The 22463-nt window shown below is 36.7% G+C and overlaps 1 protein-coding gene and 2 long non-coding RNA genes across 6 annotated transcripts in view; 1 reads left to right on the top strand and 2 right to left on the bottom strand.

The window, feature by feature from the left end:
- Positions 1-22463, top strand: part of LOC125268434 (kelch-like protein 29) — a 236254-nt gene that overhangs the window by 8388 nt on the left and 205403 nt on the right. The gene's annotated exons all lie outside the window — the stretch shown is intronic.
- LOC125268436 lies at positions 1067-1955 on the bottom strand. The gene is made up of 2 exons (XR_007184882.1): positions 1674-1955; positions 1067-1581 (listed from the first exon to the last, which is right to left on the bottom strand). It is a non-coding gene; the product is annotated as an uncharacterized LOC125268436 (long non-coding RNA).
- LOC125268435 lies at positions 1960-7696 on the bottom strand. 2 transcript variants are annotated; one of them, XR_007184881.1, is made up of 5 exons: positions 7516-7696; positions 6879-6937; positions 6658-6743; positions 6515-6562; positions 1960-2511 (listed from the first exon to the last, which is right to left on the bottom strand). It is a non-coding gene; the product is annotated as an uncharacterized LOC125268435 (long non-coding RNA). The 2 variants fall into 2 exon arrangements; XR_007184880.1 differs by lacking the exon at positions 1960-2511 and having other exon boundaries at positions 6419-6562.

Here is a 22463-nt window from a genome sequence, read left to right as displayed (position 1 = left end):
TAAGAGAACAGAGAACTGTTCGTCTTGCCTGCACTTTTTTCACTCCTCCCCTAACTGCAGCCGCCTACTCTCGGCTGAACTTCAAGCGAGGCTAGGCGCATCTCAAACAAGCCTTTTGTGATTCCCATATTCGTCGTGGCGACGTTATAGCGGTACGTCTCTGTAACGTGAGGAGCCTACGTCTCAACGACCAAACTGGCACGTTGTGAAAACGTAACTGGATCGGCTCATATTAGTTGCAACGACGTCCCGAATAACGTTCCAGCGACGTAACTTTGTGATTCCCATATTCGTCGTGGCGACGTTATAGTGGTACGTCTCTGTAACGTGAGGAGTACGTCTCAACAACCAAACTGGCACGTTGTGAAAACGTAACTGGATCGGCTCATATTAGTTGCAACGACGTCCCGAATAACGTTCCAGCGACGTAACTTTGTGATTCCCATATTCGTTGTGGCGACGTTTTAGTGGTACGTTGCTGGAACGTGACAGGTACGTCCTACAGACCAAAATACCACCTCGACCTTTATCTTAAAATCTGCTTCTCACCTTTACTCCGGGGAATGGAAATGTGCTCCGTCCATGACCTTGAAATCAATGCAGAACTGATAAACACTTCATTCTCTGCTATAAAACCTTATAAATTCTAATTGTTATAGGGAATTGTATTGCTTTGGTTAATACATTTGCAGATCAAAATATGTAGTGGAAACCAATAGAAACCCTTATTAAATTCTGATAGAAAATGGCTAGAAACACACTGCATCCATGAAATCATCAGCATTGTTACTTTGCACAATTACTAAGCCAGTACATTTGAATATTACCATGTAACCATGTTTAACCATGTAAAGTGTTAACACATGAATTCATAAATTGAACATATTCATAGATCAAATACAATCAATAAATAAATGTAACCAGTGATTAATATGTTTTATTCTTTTAATTGACAAAGTGTTTTATCATTAGATGGGTATAGTTAAATAATGATTTTATCAATTATATTTATAGATACTCTTATGATTACTACTATCCATTATTTGGCACAAAAATGACAAAGATATGAAAAAGATTCAGCAGATATTTTATTACTTTATTTGCAAAAAATATATATTAAACCATTTCCTAAGTGTCCTGTATGAGGCAGCTGCTACAAATATACTGAGGTAATGTGCTTTAATACTGCTTTACATGCCAGACAATATCACAATTACCAAAGATATACAGTCCTTGAGCTTCTCAAAAGCTAAAAAAAAATCCAGAATATGACATTCATAAAGAGTAAGATATGTATAAAGAACAATATAGAGATTTTTAGCATTTCTTCAAATAATAGTTTGGCCCACCCAAAAATGCATGTACAGTTTTTGTTCAAGAAAATGAACATGCGGACTTTCTCAGGAAGAATTTGAGATCTCTCATTACCGTGTCCTCATCTGTGTATAACACTCTTGCCAACAGTGTTGTAGAGGTAGATGATGGAGAGCTGTGAGAGAAGAGGAAAAGGGTCTTTCTCAGGTTCTTCTGAGGCAAGGATAGGAGGATGGTCTCTATATATTCACTTTGGATTTTTACAAACTGGAAGTAAAAAAAAAATATATATTATAGTAGTTATTGTAGTCAGGTTTATTGTTTGTTAGAAACGTATGAGGAAAGCATGTTTAACTTACATGTTCCTCCTCTTCTTCATCCTGAGCTGCAGTCACCTCGGTCACCACTGCCATCATCATCCTCCTCTGGCATCTGAAAGGTTGAATTACATTGTTAGAAGTTGCATTTTCACTTTTGAAAGCAGTCTCTTCTACTTACCAAGGCAGCATTTGATGGAAAAAATAAAGTAAAATAATAATATTCTAAAACAGTTTTACTATTAACTGTTTTCTATTTTAATCTATTTTTAAAAGTAAGTTATTCCTGTGATCAAAGTTGAATTTTCAGCATCATTACTCCAGTCTTCAGTGTCACATGATCCTTCAGAAATCATTCTAATATGATGATTTGATGCTCAAGAACACAAAAATATGAAGCAGCACATTTCAAAAGAAATGTCCGAGCATCAATTCAGCATATTAGAATAATCAAAGATCAAGTGGCACTGAAGACTACAAAAATGATGCCGAAAATTTTCCATCAAAGGAAGTAAATTAAATTTTGCAACATCTTCCAAATCTCAATATCTTTGATTGGCAGTGTACATTATTACATTTAGATAATAAACAGTGCACAAATTCTCAAAGAACTTACATTTTAATGATTACTTCAAGCTGGGGACACACTGAACGACTAGAAGAAACATTCTAAGACTGAAATCCACACACTTAAAAACTGTTTCCTTCGACTGAAGTGGATTTAAATACTTACAGATTATAAACAGACTGAACGCAACTGGCTCTGACTCGACGTGTTTGGGCAAGATCAGTTTATTAGTTTATTTATAATCGGCCTTACAGTCGTTAAGTGTGTCCCTGCCTTTAGTCATTGTTGCAGCCTCCTCAAAAATACATCTTTCTGTACACGAAAGCAAGAAACAAATATTTTAAGAAAAAATACAGTAAGGGCATATTTCATGTAGCCTAAATGAATTGCGATTATGAAGTTTTTTTTAAAATTTTTGATAGTATTTTGAAATCATTAAAATATCATGTATATATTGTGAGTTACATTATTTGTTTTTATCATGACATGAATTCATGTCGTTCCAAACCTGTTAAGACTTTCGTTCATCTTCAAAACACAAACAAAGATAATTTGAATGAAATCTGAAAGCTTTCTGTCCCTCCATTGACAGTCTACACAACTGCCACTTTGATGTTTAAAACAAAAGTTCATACAGATCGTAAATCTAATCTAATGAATATTGAGAGGTTTAGTCCAAATTTTCTGAATAAACTCGATCACTTTATATGATGAACAAATTTAATACACAAGTGCATATACAAACAAGTACAGTTGAGCTTCCATTTATGTTCACTAATTAATGTTTCTATGTGAATAAAAGTCTAAACTCAAACTGTATATTGCATTAAGCGAACAAGTCTCTTTGAAGTTCATGTTCAAATTTGGACTAAACTGCTCCATTCATATGGATCACTTTTACAATCTCTTTATGAACTTTTTGAAGTATCAAAGTGTTAGTTGCATGGTCTGTAAATTGAGGGAGATAACTCTCAGATTTCATTAAAATATCTTCACTTATGTTTCGAAGATGAACAACACATTCTTGCATGTTCGGAATGACATAAGGGTAGTAAATTTTGGTTTTCATTTTTGTGTGAACTAACCCTTTAGGCAGGCGTACACTTTGTAAGTTCGAACACTCAGTAGTTTGTGAGCCCTTGCATACAAGTTAGTTAACCCGATAATCATGTCAAAGCAGTTGGTACATTGCATGACTGCACTACACAGCTTTTCTTTGTTTTAAAAACAGACTTAACATTTATCTATTATGGGTCCTAATTAGGAGACGATGAGCACATTAAGCTTTGTGCCATGCTGTTTATATTTATCAAGCAGTAAAAATGCCCCTTTCAATGCCCAAAACAAGAAGCTTGCGGATGAGATGATGAGAGGAAGGAGATTTTGGATTGTATTTGATAGTCGAATTGATTCGAACAGTTTTAATCGAACAGATTTTAAAAAAGCTTTAATCATGCACTTTCAATCCGAATGAAATGTCAATTGGACCCGGCCAATTCATTTCAACTAATGTGGTTACATGTGACTTTTTATTCCATCTGTGCTACTAGTCTGATTAAAGTCTGATTATTAGAGCCCATGTAAACACAGATAATGTTGCTGCTATAGCTTCAGACTTAAAAAAGTTATAGGGTTGCCAAGCAGCCTATGTGATGTGATTGTGTATCATTTGGGACTATACAATAGCTGCATTTACATGGACCCTAATAATTAATTTGTAATCGGACTAGTTGCACAGTCGAATTAAAGGGATAGTTCACCAAAAAAAAATGAAAATTCTATCATCATTTACTCACCCTCAGCTTGTTCCAAAGCTATATAAAATATTTTAAAGAAAGTTTGTTACCAGGCTGCTTTGGGCCAACATTGACTTCCATAGTAGAAAAAAAAAAAAAAAAAAAAACTATGGAAGTCAATGGTGGTTTTTAACAGAAGAAATGTATACAGCTTTGGAACAAGCTGAGGGTGAGTAAATGATGACAGAATTTTCATTTTTGGGTGAACTATCCCTTTAAGTTACATGCAACCATGTCATTCAGAATAAATTTGCCAAATCAGATTTTAAAATTTCATTCTGATTGTAAGGGGTGGTTTAACCCTTTTCTAATCTGTTCGATAGGACATGTAAACACTTGATCAGATTAAAAACTGAAATTTGAAAGTGTAAAGCATGTGTAACCATTGTTGTTGAATGAATGCAGTGTAATAAATGACGGTTGTCATAAAATTTCAAAATGCTTCTGTTTAGTTTTGAGCATTTTTACTGCTTGATAAATATAAGCAGCATGGCACATAGCTTCATGTTCTCTGCGTCTCCTAATCAGGACCTGGAATGATAAATATAAAGTCTGCTTTTTGAAACAGAAAAGAAACAATGACAGGATGATGGTTAATATGCACCAACAGCGGGAAAGTCTGTAATTTTGGACAGACAGTGCATTTTAAAATATCAAATCCGATTTCTAAATAAATGTACACATCACCTATATTCAGATTCATCAATCACAATGATTTCATTCTGAATTAAATAAAAAGTGTAAATGTGTCAGGGTTCTGTCACTTCGGTCTAGTTAATTTCTTGGTTTTGTGACAGAGCTCTGACACTCCCGTTCTTGTCGTGTTTTTGTGTGAGCGTACGGTCTCGAGTGTTCTCGGGCCGTGCGCTCTCTTGTCTGCGTGCCTTGTTTCATGTTGGGAGCGTGGCGTTCGGATCCCGGCACTCGTGTCTAGTTTGGTTTCGGTTTCGTGTCGGGATTCGGACACTCGCGCTCCCAGTCCTGTCTTTATTGTGAGCGCACGGGTTGTGTGTACTTTCACTTGCCGTGCGCTCTTGTCTCATGTTTTGTGTAGCATGCGGTTATTCCACCTGCCGCGTGCTTTCATGTTGTGTTTTTGTCTTGTTTTGTGTGAACACGTGGCTTATGAGTTTTCATAGTCACGTGTTCATGTCTCGTCTTGTGTAAGCACATGGCTTGTGATTTGTCTTCATTGGCCATGTGCTTGTGTCTTTGTTTTGTTTGATGTGAGCACATGGCTTGTCATGTGTTTCTTTGTGCCATGTGCTCTCATGTCTATTGTCTTGACCCCGCCCACCTTGTTACCTCATTATTGGTTGATTTGCCCCACCTGTCCTCCCTCGTTACCTGCCTTGTTTGCTCTCCTATTTATTCTCCTTGTGTTTGCAGTCCTGTGCTGGTTCGTTGTCATATTTTCCCTGGTGTTTTCGTCAAGTCAAGCCGAGTCAAGTCACGTCTTGTTTTTTGTTAAGTCTGTTTTCCCCCACGGGGTAGTTTTTGTTGTGTTTTTGTTTTATTTTTTATTATTAATAAAAGCCCTCTTCCTTGCATTTGAGTCCTCGCTCCTTCCCTTCCATCCAACCTGACAAAATGTATCACATAGTAAAATTGCTGACCCCTCAAATTCAGAATTATTAACATCTCCTTGTCTCTGTGAGTAATTGAATTGTGAAATTCAACCCTGTGAATTACCTGTTTGTCCTCCTGAGCCTTTTAAAAGGTTAGTTCACCCAAAAATGAAAATTCTGTCATTTATTACTTACCCTCATGCTGTTTCACACCCGTAAGACCTTTGTTAATCTTCAGAACACAAATTAAGATATTTTAGTTGAAATCCGATGGCTCAGTGAGGCCTCCATAGGGAGCAATGGACACTTCCTCTCTCAAGATCCATAAAGGTACTAAAAACATATTTAAATCAGTTCATGTGAGTACAGTGGTTCAATATTAATATTATAAAGCGACAAGAATATTTTTGGAGCGCCAAAAACCCCCCCAAAATAACGACTTATTTAGTGATGGCCAATTTCAAAACACTGCTTCATGAAGCATCGGAGCATAAATGAATCAGTGTGTCGACGGCTGACATCACGTGACTTTGGCGCTCCGTACAGCAGATTCGACACACTGATTCATCTGTGCTCCGATGCTTCCTGAAGCATTGTTTTGAAATCGGCCATCACTAAATAAGTCGTTATGTAGTTTTTTTGACACTCCAAAAATATTCTTGTCACTTTATAATATTAATATTGAACCACTGTCCTCACATGAACCGATTTAAATATGTTTTTAGTACATTAATGGATCTTGAGAGAGGAAATGTCCATTGCTCCCTATGGAGGCCTCACCGAGCCATCGGATTTCAACTAAAATATCTTAATTTGTGTTCTGAAGATTAACAAAGGTCTTACGGGTGTGGAACAACATGAGGGTAAGTAATAAATGACAGAATTTTCATTTTTGGGAGAACTAACCCTTTAATGAGAAGGCTGCTTTCATGGCTGGACACTGATTGACACCTTTTGACCATGTTCTCACATCCAGGACAACAAAATGATCAAGCAGACCTGAAACAAATGACCATGATTGAAATCACTTTAAATCCATTTAGTCTTACCTAAGTGATATTGGAAGAAAAAAAAAAGGGGGAATAGTTGTTCACCCAGTATACGCTGCTTCTCCTGGAACATGGTCTGCATGATGAATGATCTCTTGATCCTGGACCCGTGCAGTCCACCTGGAGATTATCTGAATGATATATGGTTGTATATAAAGGGCAATTAATGACTGAATGTTACATACATACCAATAGCAGCACCATTAGTCCAGGACTTATAAATATCTACTGGTACTGAACAAGTCAGAAAATAATTTAATACCCACCCCTGCTTATAATCATTGTTGTCTTGTTGTTGCTGCACAGGCTGTCTCTCCTCCAGCTGCTGAAAATAAAAAGTATGTTAGATTTATTAGAATGAATAGACTCACACATAACGTTCACGTTAAACCAGTAAGTGGCGACAAACGAGAATATTTTGTTATAAACAACTCTAAATCATTGATTTGGCTGCTTCACTGGCTGTCATTACAAAGAATTTAAGTAAACAAATCGTGAAGTATTTAACCGTGTGTCTGATTAACCGTTTTATACAGATTTTATTGAATTTTCAATATGGTTCATATGAGCTTCAGGGAGGCCTGACAGGGTCTAAAATTAAAAAAACACTTTACTACAGTTGCCGTTTAACGAATATAAGTGATTATTCTGCCGTTTATAGCATTAAACAGTGAACGTTACACTTAAAATAACTAAAATAAAATATAAAACTGCGTCTCGGATAATTTTAACGTTAACGCTACCTCAGACCGCCTCACGGGGACAGCGCTCGTGCGCACATTAATCAAACGTAATTTATTTATGAAATACATTTAGAAAACCAAAAACACTGCACTAACATTACTCATCACAAGTGATATTTAATGTCACATGGGCAAATAAAAGCAGATTTGTAGGGCTTACCTTTTACTCCGTGTCCGTCTGCTGGAAGTCGACCGTTACAGAACAAAATGATGCGCATGCGCAGTACTCAAGATTCTCCGAAAGTCCGTTAGACTTGCTCATTTAAAATTTCGAATTTGTCTCGCGCGTGCCCCATCCAATAAATCTCCTTCATTCACAAACACAACATATAATATATAAACATGTCCATAACTTTTGGCGCTCTAACGGTTAAACAGAACTGCATGCATCTTGCGGAAGAACATTGTAGCCGGAGCTACTTCTCTCTGTTTATGTCTATGACGAATCACGCAGGTATTTGTGCTACTCCGCAGCGGTTTCCTACCAGACTGGTCTAAAATAGTCCGAATATAAACACTTATCTAGGTGTACCATAATGATTCAGGGTACAACAAAAACACGGTTTGGAAAATGTATTCATGTTGTACATTCCCATTGTATAATTTTTGTAAATTTTGAACACAAAAAGTTACATATCTGGAAAGTTATCAGGAGACCAATGGACCACGTCGCTACAACGTTCTCCGTGGGATTAACCAGCGACGTCTTTTGAGGACGTGCCCGCGACGTTTCTGGAACGTTAGCCAAGATTCTTAAAAAAAAAAAAAAAAAAAAAAAAAATGGAACTTTACCACGACGTCCTCACAACGTTGTCATTCAGTAAACCTCTTGTTCACAAACATATGAATAATCACAATTTATTAAGTAAATGTTAGGTAGTTTTGCTGGCAAATATTTTATGAATATGTAGTAGGCTATTAGGTATATCTCAAATATAAATAAAACTATGTCAATTCGTTTAAAAAGCTTGAATCAATTAAATTTACTCATAATATCCAAATGCCATATTAACAAACATAATGTTGACTTAATGCAATATCTGGAAAGTTATCAGGAGACCTATGGACCACGTCGCTACAACGTTCTCCGTGGGATTAACCAGCGACGTCTTTTGAGGACGTGCCCGCGACGTTTCTGGAACGTTAGCCAAGATTCTTTAAAAAAAAAAAAAAAAAAAAAAAAAATGGAACTTTACCACGACGTCCTCACAACGTTGTCATTCAGTAAACCTCTTGTTCACAAACATATGAATAATCACAATTTATTAAGTAAATGTTAGGTAGTTTTGCTGGCAAATATTTTATGAATATGTAGTAGGCTATTAGGTATATCTCAAATATAAATAAAACTATGCTGATTAGTTTAAAAAGCTTGAATCAATTAAATTTACTCATAATATCCAAATGCCATATTAACAAACATAATGTTGGCTTAATGCAATATCTGGAAAGTTATCAGGAGACCTATGGACCACGTCGCTACAACGTTCTCCGTGGTATTAACCAGCGACGTCTTTTGAAGACGTGCCCGCGACGTTTCTGGAACGTTAGCCAAGATTCTAAAAAATGGAACATTACCACGACGTCCTCACAACGTTGTCATAAAGTAATGTCACGCTGACCAAATGACGACTACCTGACGACGTCGTCACAACGTACTGTGTTTGCTGGGCACAAGATGGCGCCGTAAATCAGCGAATCCGATATTACAAAACCGATACCCGATTATGGAAAAATGCTTAAATATCGGGAAAAATATCGGTAAACAGATACATCGGTCGATCACTAATATTAATGCATGTTTATCATGGTGTGTGTAATATATATTGTGGGCTGGGCGGTATGACGATATATACCATTACCATGGTATAAAATGTCTATCGTTAGAATTTTTGCTATATCATGTATATTCAGAGTGATGAAATGCATGAATGAGAATAAAAAGAGCGGGACGTGCTTGATGTTAAAAAGAGTTATAAGTGCAATATATCCTGAAAAGGAACTCGTGCTGTCAGGAACACTACCAAAGTCCGCACAGAAAGCTGCCTCTTTCAGAATGTGATTCGCAAATTTGGGATGTGCTCAATATTAAAAAGTGTTAAGCACAATAAGCAGTGAAAAAGAACTCAATGCGGCGCGCAGAAAGCCGCATCTCTCAGCATGCGAATGCTAATTCATTTCTCTTTCACATCTTATTGTGCTTGAATGGTCGAATAAACATGCAGTTACGTCAAAATGCTCATCGTGTGAAGTATTCATGGAAACGACTGGCTATGTCTCAAGTGAAAGTAAACAGCTGGGTGTAAACCGGATGTGTGTATCAATATAATGAATCTGCGTGTTTGGTCTTAAAGTGACAGCAGCCTAATATACCTACCTGCTGCTCTTTCTCCAAAAAATTTTTTTTAGCTTTAATAAGAATAAATTTACATTTATCACACAGTGAAGACTAATTATATATATATATATATATATATATATATATATATATATATATATATATATATATAAACCCGATTCCAAAAAAGTTTGTGAATACTTGTGAATTTTATTCACAAATTGTGAATAAAAAATGAATGCAATAATTTACAAATCTCATAAACCTATATTTTATTCACAATAGAATATAGATAACATATCAAATGTTGAAAGTGAGACATTTTGAAATGTCATGCCAAATATTGGCTCATTTTGGATTTCACGAGAGCTACACATTCCAAAAAAGTTGGGACAGGTAGCAATAAGAGGCCGGAAAAGTTAATGTACATAAAAGGAACAGCTGGAGGACCAATTTGCAACTTATTAGGTCAATTGGCAACATGATTGGGTATAAAAAGAGCCTCTCAGTGTCAGTGTCTCTCAGAAGTCAAGATGGGCAGAGGATCACCAATTCCCCCAAAAATAGTGAGAGCAATATCACTATTTAAGGTGAAAAATAGTGGAGCAATATCAGAAAGGAGTTTCTCAGAGAAAAATTGCAAAGAGTTTGAAATTATCATCATCTACAGTGAATTCAGAGAATCTGGAACAATCTCTGTGCATAAGGGTCAAGGCCGGAAAACCATACTGGATGCCCGTGATCTTCGGGGCCTTAGATGGCACTGCATCACATACAGGAATGCTACTGTAATGGAAATCACAACATGGGCTCAGGAATACTTCCAGAAAATATTGTCGGTGAACACAATCCAAATAGGATCAAAAAAGAAGCCATATCTAAACATGATCCAGAAGCGCAGGTGTTTTCTCTGGGCCAAGGCTCATTTAAAATGGACTGTGCCAAAGTGGAAAACTGTCCTGTGGTCAGACGAATCAAAATTTGAAGTTCCTTTTGGAAAACGGGGACGCCGTGTCATCCGGACTAAAGAGGACAAGGACAACCGAAGTTGCAGTCCAGATCTTTCACCCATGGTAAACATTTGGCGCATCAAAAAGAGGAAGATGCGACAAAGAAGACCTAAGACAGTTGAGCAACTAGAAGCCTGTATTAGACAAGAATGGGACAACATTCCTATTCCTAAACTTGAGCAACTTGTCTCCTCAGTCCCCAGACATTTGCAGACTGTTATAAAAAGAAGAGGGGATGCCACACAGTGGTAAACATGGCCTTGTCCCAACTTTTTTGAGATGACTCACAGTAAGTTTGTGTGGACACTGCTCGATTGCTCCTCTCTGCCTCTCTGCCTCGCTGCTCAGTGTTTTGTATCTCCGTATAGCTTTGTTTTCTCTTACTTTTATTGAATCTCGTACTTTTTGTTGCTTATATTATCATTACTTTATATATATACTATTGCCCACCACATTAATCTGACGTCGCCAGCTTGTAATCTTTGAATCTAAATCGCTGTTACAACGCGTTTGCATCTCGCTAGCTTGTTTAACTTGTCATCAGTCTCGCGCGCTCCTCTTCCAACGCGTTCATCAAACAGCTGTGGCAACTCGGATCAGTCTACAAACACGGTGAGTTATGTCATCCTTTCCCAGTGTTATATCGTGTTCCATCTGTCACATGTTTAGCATAGCCCTCTCTGTCAGCGATGAGGGATTTACATGTCATAAATGTAGGGAAATAGTCAGGCTGACAGAGAGAATCTCAGAATTAGAGACACGCATCCAAACTTTAATCGAGGATAGTAAGAATGCAGGGGCTTCAGATACTGTTTTGGATGCGACTAGCTTAGTGAACTCTGTACATTGTTCGGTTCCGGCTGTAGAGCCCTGCGCAGCAGGGCACTTGGGTAACGGTGAGGCGGCCTAGTCGCGGAAAACACCACTCTTCCGTTCCAGTGAGAACATCAAACAGGTTCTCCCCACTCAGTGACGCACCCACTGAGAATCCTGTTGAAAGTGCCCTAGTAATTGGCGATTCTATTACACAGAACGTGAAAATAGAGACACCAGCCACCATAGTCACATGTTTGCTGGGAGCCAGAGCACCTGACATCAAAGCAAATTTAAAAGTGCTGGCTAATGCTAATCGTAAATACTCTAAAATTATTATTCACGTCGGCACAAATTATGTTCGACTTCGCCAGTCGGAGATCACTAAAATTAACATTAAAGAGGTGTGTGAACTCGCAAGTACAATGTCAGGAGAAGTAATTTGCTCTGGTCCCCTTCCTGTTCGTCGGAGTGATGAGATAGTAAGCAGATTATCATCACTCAATGGCTGGCTGTCTAAGTGGTGTCCGCAGAATAATATAGGTTTCATAGATAATTGGAAAAGTTTTTGGGGCAGACCTGACCTGTTGAAAAGAGATGGTATTCATCCCTCCCGGGATGGTGCTGCTCTTCTCTCTAGTAATATGGCACATAGTCTTAGAGCTGAAACATGACAAACTACGGCCCAGGTCAGGAAGCAGACAGACTGGCTAAACCGACCGTCTGCTAGCTGCCTCACGTTACAGAAGTCAGATAAATCCCAACACATAGAAACTCTTACACCTAGATATTATCACATAGAGACTGTGTCTGTACCCCGATTTAATAAAAACAAAAAACTTCCAAACCCATTTAATGGAAAAAAATTAATTGATGTTCAACAAATAAAAAATCGAGATAATAATGATAAACAAATGATAAAGCTTGGATTGTTAAATATTAGATCACTTTCTTCAAAAGCACTTATTGTAAATGATATTATCACAGACAATAATCTAGATGTGCTGTGTTTGACAGAAACCTGGCTAAAACCGGACGATTACATTACTTTAAATGAGTCCAGCCCTCAAGGTTATGATTATCGACACAATCCTCGACAGAAAGGCAAAGGGGGAGGTGTTGCTGTAATTTATAGTAATATTTACAGTATTAGTCAAAAGTCTTTCAAATATAATTCCTTCAAAGTGATAGTGCTTTACGTAAAATTATGTAAGTTGACATTTGTGCTGGCTACTGTATACAGGCCACCAGGACACCATACAGACTTTATTAAAGAATTTGCTGATTTTCTATCGGAGTTAGTACTAGCTGCAGATAAAGTCCTTGTTGTTGGTGATTTTAATATCCATGTAGATAATAAAAAAGACTCATTGGGATTGGCATTTACAGACATTCTAAATTCTATTGGTGTTAGACAACACGTGTCAGGACCCACTCATTGTCGTAATCATACTTTAGATCTAATATTGTCACATGGAATCGATATTGATGCCGTTGAAATTCTGCAGCAGAGTGACGACATCTCAGATCATTATCTAGTCTCGTGTATACTACATTTAGTCAAAGAGGCTAAACTGCCTCCCTGCCATAAATATGGTAGAACCATCACTTCTACCACTAAAGATCGCTTTATAAATAACCTTCCTGATCAGTTTCATCGCCTTAGCATACCAGACAGCTTAGAAAACCTCGATGTTGCAACAGAAACTATTGCCTCTGTCTTTTCCAGCACATTAGATTCAGTTGCTCCTTTGCGTTTAAAAAAGATTAAGGAATTTAATCCAACGCCATGGTACAGTGAGCACACTCGGGCCCTAAAAACAGCAGCTAGAAAAATGGAGCGCAGCTGGAAGAAAACAAAACTTAGAAGTATTTCGCATTTCGTGGAGAGAGAAAATGATTGAGTACAGAAAGGCCTTAAAAACTGCTAGATCTGCCTATTTTTCAAAACTCTTAGAAGAAAATAAACACAACCCTAGGTATTTATTTGATACAGTGGCTAAATTAACAAGAAATAAAGCTTCAACTTCTGATGTTTCCAAAGAGCACAGCAGTAATGACTTTATGAACTTCTTTACTTGCAAGATTGATAATATTAGAGAGAAAATTATAACCATGCAACCGTCTACTACAGTATCGTGTCAGACATTGCATTGTAGTGTCCCTGAGGAAAAATTAATTTCATTTACTGCTTTAGGAGAGGAAGAATTGTCTAAACTTGTTAAATCATCAAAATCAACAACATGTATGTTAGACCCTATACCAACTAAGCTATTGAAAGAGATGCTTCCAGAAGTCATAGATCCCCTTCTTAATATTGTTAATTCATCTTTGTCATTAGGATACGTACCAAAAACTTTTAAGCTGGCTATTATTAAACCTCTTATTAAAAAACCACAACTAGCTCCTAAAGAATTAGTCAATTATAGGCCAATCTCAAATCTTACTTTTCTGTCAAAAATACTAGAAAAGGCAGTTTCATCACAACTATGTTCCTTTTTAGAAAGAAATAATATCTGTGAGGATTTCCAGTCAGGATTTAGACCGTACCATAGTACTGAGACTGCTCTCATCAGAGTTACTAATGATTTGCTCTTATCATCAGATCGTGGTTGTATCTCTCTATTAGTGTTACTGAATCTTAATGCTGCATTTGACACTATCGATCACAATATTCTCTTAAATAGACTTGAAAATTATGTTGGCATTAGTGGAATTGCATTGGCTTGGTTCAAATCATACTTATCTGACCGTTATCAGTTTGTAGTAGTAAACGATGAGATATCATATCGATCACAAGTTAAATATGGAGTACCGCAAGGCTCAGTACTAGGACCGTTGCTTTTCACTCTGTACATGCTACCCTTGGGAGATATCATTAGGAAGCATGGCGTTAGTTTTCATTGTTACGCTGATGATACTCAGCTCTATATTTCTTCACGCCCTGACGAAACTTACCAATTCACAAAATTAACAGAATGCATAGCTGATATAGAAAACTGGATGACCAGTAATTTCCTACTACTAAATTCAGAAAAAACAGAGATTCTAATTTTTGGACCAAAAACTTCTTCACGTAATAACCTAGAATATTGTCTAACACTTGATGGCTGCTCTGTTAAGTCTTCGTCGTCAGCTAGGAACCTGGGTGTGCTCTTTGATACCAATCTTTCATTTGAAGGCCATGTTACTAGCATCTGTAATAACCGCATTCTTCCATCTTAAAAATATATCTAAACTACGACATATGCTCCCAATGAAGAATGCAGAACAGTTAGTTCATGCGTTCATGACCTCGAGGTTAGATTACTGTAACGCTCTACTGGGTGGTTGTTCCTCCCGCTTGATAAATAAACTACAGCTCGTACAAAATGCAGCAGCTAGAGTCCTTACTAGAACTAGGAAGTACGACCATATTAGCCCAGTTCTGTCGTCACTGCATTGGCTTCCTGTTAAACATCGTATAGATTTTAAAATCTTGCTAATTACTTACAAAGCACTAAATGGTTTAGCCCCCCAGTACCTAAGTGAGCTCTTAATACATTATAGTCCTTCACGTTTATTGCGATCTCAGAATTCAGGCCAGCTGATAATACCTAGAATATCGAAATCAACCGCAGGTGGTAGATCCTTCTCCTATTTGGCACCTAAACTGTGGAACAACCTTCCTAGCATTGTTCGGGATGCAGACACACTCTGTCAGTTTAAATCTAGACTAAAAACGCATCTCTTTAACCTGGCATACACATAACACATTATAAATTTATATTTTCAAATCCGTTAAAGGATTATTAGGCTGCATAAATTAGTTCAGCCGGAACCGGGAACACTTCCTATAACACCAGATGTACTTGTTACATCAGAAAAAGAATGGCATCTACGCTAATATTAGTCTTTCTGTTTATCCCGAGGTTTACTGTAGTCAAACGGATTCGGGGCCGTTTCCAGATGAGACCGAGGACCGGTGCCTTGACACGACCACAACGCAGCCCTGTATCAGCAGAGATCGAGTCGACTAGATCATCCATTGTGAAGACATCATCAACACGACAGCCAGTGCCACAGTTTCCTCAAAATTATAATCACGATTATTAATCATGTTTATTCTATCAAAAGAGTAATGTAATTATGGCTATTTTGCAAGTTCTTTACCAACCTACACTTCACCCAAAAGGCCTGTAGGTGGCACAAAGACTTAAATTTAACCAACTATGATAACTTCGTTAGATGGTAAATCAATACAAAACATGGTTTTGGTGAGCGCTTTGTAATATGTATTCACATTAGATTTTAAAGCAACACAATTCGTTTGCAATAAGACAAACCAGATTCAAATTGCCCGGCAAATTCGTAAAGCAAAGAAAAATCATTTCTAGCTGATCAACATTATGAAAACTGGTAAAACCTTTAGGAACTTCAAAAGATAAAACAGCGAAATTCCTAATATTACTTCCAATATTTCCAAATTATGTTCATTTTCATAGAGCGGGCCAATATCGTGACGATTATTTAAAATCAATCGAGAGAAGCAGATATTGTTATTCGTGATAAAATACGATTAATCGTGCAGCCCTAATTTAATTTAATTTGACTTGACATTTGATATTCAACAGTATCCTTGACATTTATTCAACAGTGCTTTTGATTTGCCGCATTGACACTATTCTTTAAAAGGAAAAATAATATACCAATAATCAATGTAAAGCTGCTTTGACACAATCTGCATTGTAAAAAGCGCTATATAAATAAAGGTGACTTGACTTGACTTGACATGTGTTGATGCCATGAAATTTAAAATCAACTTATTTTTCCCTTAAAATGATACATTTTCTCAGTTTAAACATTTGATATGTCATATATGTTGTATTCTGAATAAAATATTGAAATTTGAAACTTCCACATCATTGCTATTCACAATTTGTACAGTGTCCCCACTTTTTCGGAATCGGGTTTGTATGTATATATATGTGTGTGTATATATATATGTATATAATATATATAAATTTCATTTAATTATTACATTTCTGTGTTAATTCTAACTACATTTTAAATAAACATACTGTACCTGAAAAACTTAATTGTTGTCTATTGTTTGTAATTTGCTTCTTTTTTTTCTTATTTTTTATAACAGAAATGAGATAAAATAACAAAATAACTATATATCGTGATATATTCTGTTATTGTGAAATAAAATTTCTCATATCTTGAAATAAGAATTTGGTCATATTGCCCACCCCTAGTGGTACTGGTCTTGATATTGTTATATTGTGAAAAATCAAAGAATCAGTAGTTTATACTAGGGCTGCACGATTTGGGGAAAATGTCATATTGCGATTATTGAGGTCAATATTGCGATTGCGATTTGCGATAGCGATATAATAAACAAATAGTATCATGAGTCATCTTGCTTGGTTCTCAATGAAAATACACACACAGATTACTGATAATGCTGAAATGTGTATTTCTCAACTCAAACTAGCAACAACAGCAAACAAATGCACAGCGTTTTCAAATTAAAATATTTTTATGAAATTAAATAACATCTTTGCATTACTGCAAACTTGTTATAATCCCATTTAAGATATTTGTTTCTTTACTAATCTGTAGTGGTTCAATGGATCACAAAACTCACGGTTCGGATCACATCACGGTTATGACGTCACAGATCGGATCATACTTCGGATCAGCACAAAAAAAAAAAAAAAAAAATTTGATTGGGGTAACTTAACTTTGCATTTATTACTTAGCCCACTTAAACTATTCTGATACCATAGCATAAACTGCTAGCCTAAATAATACATTATTAAAGGCAAGTGAACAGACTGTAAAAAGAACAAATACTGTACACCAATTACAACAAGCATAGATAAATACTACATAAAGTCTAGCTAAGGTCTAACTGTAGTATTAATTTTCATGCACAGAAATGTAATACTTAAATGTAAAATGACACTGTTCATTGTATAAATTTAATATAGATTAATCTTTGTTAAAGCTGTGTTTTGTTGTTTGATTTACATGACAACAGCAGGTATTTATAGGTTGCTGTCACTTTAAGAGTAAGACATGCACGCACACATCGGACAGATATACATCCGAATTCTCACCTCGTTCAATTAAGACATAACTGAATGTGTTTACATGAATACTTGCTGAGAGGGGCATTTTGACTGACATAATGCGTGTATGTGACCATCCAAGTGCACTGAGGACGCGAAAGAGAAATCAATTTGGAGTTCGCGAGCTATAACGCGCCTCTCTCTCTCTGTGCGCGCGAGCCTTGTATGTATGTGCGTCATGTGCGCACCGATAACAGCGCTGCGTGCGATACCGAATTAAATCCTCTTTCCTCTTCAACCACTACTAACCTGGGTTTATAATCTTATAGCCAAAATATCGCCATATAACAAAGGTAGCGTTTTTTCTTGCCACCAGTTCAGTGACCGTTTGCTCCGCATCCATCTTTACCCGTTCTCTGTGCTGCACACCGGAAAAGTCATGACATGACCATGCGCGCCACACATGCCACTGCCTAAACTGAAACTGACTGGTCTTCTTTTTATTAGCGGTGTATAAAATGGGCAAACAGCTCTCAGATAATGGGTTGTTGTGTCCACACATTTATTTTTTTATTTTTTTATTAACTTATTATTATTTTATTTCATAAAATCGCAGCATTTTGCGTCATATAATCGCACAAGCTTGACATCGCGATTGCGATTGCGATATGATTAATCGTGCAGCTCTAGTTTATACATTAAATAACCACATGATAACCTATTTATATAATCCAGAGGATGACACACATGGAAATTGCAGATGGAAAGTGCAAAATCATCCCATTTGCAACCATGGCTTATTTATGTGGTGACATTTCTGCACAATGATATTATACTGCCTGTTTATGTTCATTACGTTTCGCAACACTTTAAAAGTGAAATTGTCTATAGAGTTTGCGCTAAAAGCGCATTCAGTTTTATATGAAAGAGATGAATGTGAATCTGGCAATGCTTTATTACATTGGTTGTTGTGTGTATTGAGGCAGTTTGGAAATGAAATGTCTGTTGAGTGGCACTAAAACGGCATTCGAATGCATTCGAAAATTACGTACCACCTACATGAAACCCGACCCTAAACCTAACCGATAGTTAACAAAAACAAATGTGAGATAAAAATGCATTTGCTGAAACAGCCATTCCCTTTTACCAATACCAGCTACCAAACAAGTAGGAAACTATGCCATAAAAGCCAAACATATGGAGCTGGTTATGGGATGCAAACGTCAAAATGTATTCATTTACAAATCATGCACTATGATAAAAGTGTTTTTTTTTGTTGTTGTTGTTTTTTATAGTAGTACCATTCACACACATAGTATTGTATGTGAAATAAGTCTTTATTAATCAATAATGTGCCCATGTAATCATAATTTGTGTGAATAGGCAAATAAATTGTTGGTGTTTTTCTTCCACTAGGGTTTAGTTTAGCTGGAAAGTTTGCTGAGTTTGGCAAAAATGCAGGTAGAGGCACATTTTCCAGTGAACCTATGTTGCTCATTTAATGATTTTCTCAGTTGATATGTTTGATCCTTTATGAAATTTGAAACCAGAGTCCTTGAGTTACCAGGCCAAGGTTATGAAACACTGTGCTAATAACACTCCATTCATAGGCTAATAAGGATATGATCACAAATTAATTAGGTGTTAATGGTAAAATTAATTAATATTGATATGCAGTTTCTATTTCATGTCTTTTCTATTACGAGGGTTCTTGCATCATCTAGTTTTTGAGTGATTTGGATGGAAACATTCAAAATCAAACCTGTTTTTACTCAAAGCTTGACTATCTAATGTCTTCATCTGTATTTTGAGGACATTTCTTTCTGTTTGAGTTTTTAAAGAGCTTGTACATTGATTGAGACTTGACTTAAAGTAAATCTGTTTAACCTCCAGTAACCTTGTTCATCTCCTGAGATGGCCAGTATTTTTTGATATGCTAAAATCATACCTGTGTGCATGCTGTTCTTTTTACATTCAAAAAATATGAATTACTGTTATATGGATGGGTCCAATCCAGCTCCTGTAGAAATCTTTCCTACAAAGTTTCAGGCTTCTAAAATTCCACCTGTAATTTTCAAGTGAACCTTCAGAGCTTGATTATCTGGTTTCTGCTGTTTCATATGAATTGAAACTGAAATCTTAAAGAACATGGTGCCTTAAAATCGATGCAGGATTATTGTATTTACGAAATGAAATACACCACTAAGTTGTAAAACATTCATATATTATATTATACGTATAATATATCATTATGGTCATACTGTAAGTTATTTTACAAGGTGGAAAAAGGTTACGTTTGCATGTTTTAAAATAATATTTTGGTAGGAATCCTAGTTTGCCCTGCTTAAATCAGCCTGCACTGTTAAGCAATTTCTGTAATTTGTACAGTTATTATATACTTTATCAAATTCACAAAATTGCTTCACAAATGCATATGCGGTGTAATGCTAGTGCAGCCTCCATGAGCAATGGAAGAGCAAGCTCTACACATCTTAACATGCTTGGCAGCAGCTTGAGTCTGTCTACATTGGACATGTCAAAGCGACTGTTGCAAAATGCAGATCCATTGGTCCTTCCATTGGCAAGGGTGTAGAGTTACATTCAAGCTATTTTAAAGCATGAAGAAATTTATTTCACAGGAAAAACATTTAAATGTCATTTTGGTGATCAAAGATGAGTTTTAAGGGATAAAATTATTGACTACAGGGGGCTTTAAAGGAAACTGCAACAAAGCATCAAGAAAGACATGAGCATGCCAGCCACAATGAGACTGATAATTCTTGGTAAGAGGTTTGCCTATGATTTTGAGAGGCTTGTGTTTTCCATATACACTAGGCCAGGGGTCTCAAACTCAAATTGGCAGGGGGCCGTTTCTGTGATTGACACCTCATAGGAGGGCCATATTAACATTCAAGCGCAAGAAAGTGCAACATTTCAGAAAATTTACTTTCCTTTGCATTATTTCTCATTTACTTAAAATTTCATTAGGCCTACTAAAATATTTTTATACCTATACTATAAATATTTTATTTACCATACTAATATAATACTACTAATATACTAATATAATACTACTAATATACTATTAATTGCAATAGTCTGTTGCAACTTCTCACATCCAACAAGGTGCATGGAATCAAAAAATTAGTAATTTAGGAACAAAACCAACAACACTTGTGGCGTGGAGGGGTCAGAAATAAACAAAAAACTGGAGCTATATATATCAACTTTATTTTGACAAAAAATAAAAATCTTATTATCTAAAGCTTATGTGACGCGATATGTGAATGCCCCTTAGAACAGCAACTTTTTCTTTACATATCAGAGAGGTAGCAACTAGAGAATAATAATAATAAATATAGCTGCAAGCAGCAATTACGGGGCCAAGCACAAAAACGGCACAATAAGCCAGCCAACATGGCTGTGAGCATCAGACCAACTGTAACAGTGAGCAATTAAAGACCTATTAAGATCATTTTTGGCAAAAGGTTCATCACTTTCGACCATTAGGTGGCGCTGTGTCCAAATTGTTGTGGTATGGTCAGAGTGAGGTGACAATGACACTTGAAAAGTTTGGTGTCAATATGTCAAAGCATTGCAGAGATACAGCTTCAAGAGTGGGTTTTGCATCATGCCTCAAATTCGTTGCTCCAGTATACGAAAACGGTTTGACGTATCAACTTGAAATCCATAACTTTTTGTCGGCATGGTCTGAAGATAATACGGTTCGATTTTGGTGAAAATCGGAGCAACGTTCTAGGAGGAGTTCGAAAAAGTAGGTTTTTATAGAAAAATAATGTCGGACAGGAAGTTCAGCCGACTATGGCAAATTTGATATCTGTGTTCTTGATATGACCCAAGGAATCAACTGAGACCAGTTTCATTACAATCGGTTAAAATAGTCAAAAGATATTAGCATTTTTGTAAATTTTGTTCTAACTTTTGACCACAAGGTGGCGCTGGTCTGAAACTTCTCAGGCTCCTTCAGTGCATTGTCCTGATGAGGCATACTGAGTTTCATAACAATACGCTAATGTGTTCGTAAAATACAGCATTTTAGCACAAAATTCAAAATGGCCGACGGCTAAAATGGCCGATATGGGAAAATTGGATATCATGTGAATTCGTTTGCATGTTTTTCGAAAACGGTTTGAGGAATCGACTTGAATTCCATAACTTTTTGTGGGCATGGTCTGAAGATGATCTGGTTCAGTTTTCGTGAAAATCGGTCTGGGAGGAGTTCGAAAAAAGTAGGTTTTTCAGAAAATTCAAAATGGCGGAAAAATTTTCATGACGGAAAATGACATCATAGGGTGCAATCGATTCGGCTTGAGCCATGGAATCAGAGGAAAAAAGAATTTTGTTTATATCCCTTACGATTCAAAAGTTATTAACATAAACATGAGCGCAACTTTGGACAGCTGGTGGTGCTAGAGGGATTGAGTTAGAGACTCCAAATTTGCTATGGACACAGCTCAGACTGTCCTCTAACTGTGTGCCAAATTTCACAACTTTTTACCATACGGTTCTATGGGCTGCCATAGACTTACAGAGCGGAAGAAGAAGAAGAAGAAGAAGAATCGAAAATAAAAATAAAAAGAACGCCAACAGATACAATAGGTGCCTCCTCACCTTCGGTGCTTGGCCCCTAATAATAATTTAGCGGGCCGGATTATGTTCTATTTTTGAGATCAGTTGCGGGCCGGGTGGAGGGGGAGGGCGGGCCGTAAATGGCCCGCGGGTCTGCAGTTTGAGACCACTGCACTAGGCTTTGTTTTGTTTTTTTTTTAAAAGTGAATCATTTCTACTTCTTGTTTTACAGGGAACACATTTCTCTCTGTAACTATGTGGATGGTGAGAAAAGGTGGCCTTCATTTTGCAGACACCG

Source organism: Megalobrama amblycephala, linkage group LG5, assembly GCF_018812025.1.
Source record: "Megalobrama amblycephala isolate DHTTF-2021 linkage group LG5, ASM1881202v1, whole genome shotgun sequence".
Classification (NCBI taxonomy): domain Eukaryota; kingdom Metazoa; phylum Chordata; class Actinopteri; order Cypriniformes; family Xenocyprididae; genus Megalobrama; species Megalobrama amblycephala.
The sequence above is the reverse complement of the archived record's forward strand: the minus strand, read 5'-3'. Positions and strand labels throughout refer to the sequence as shown.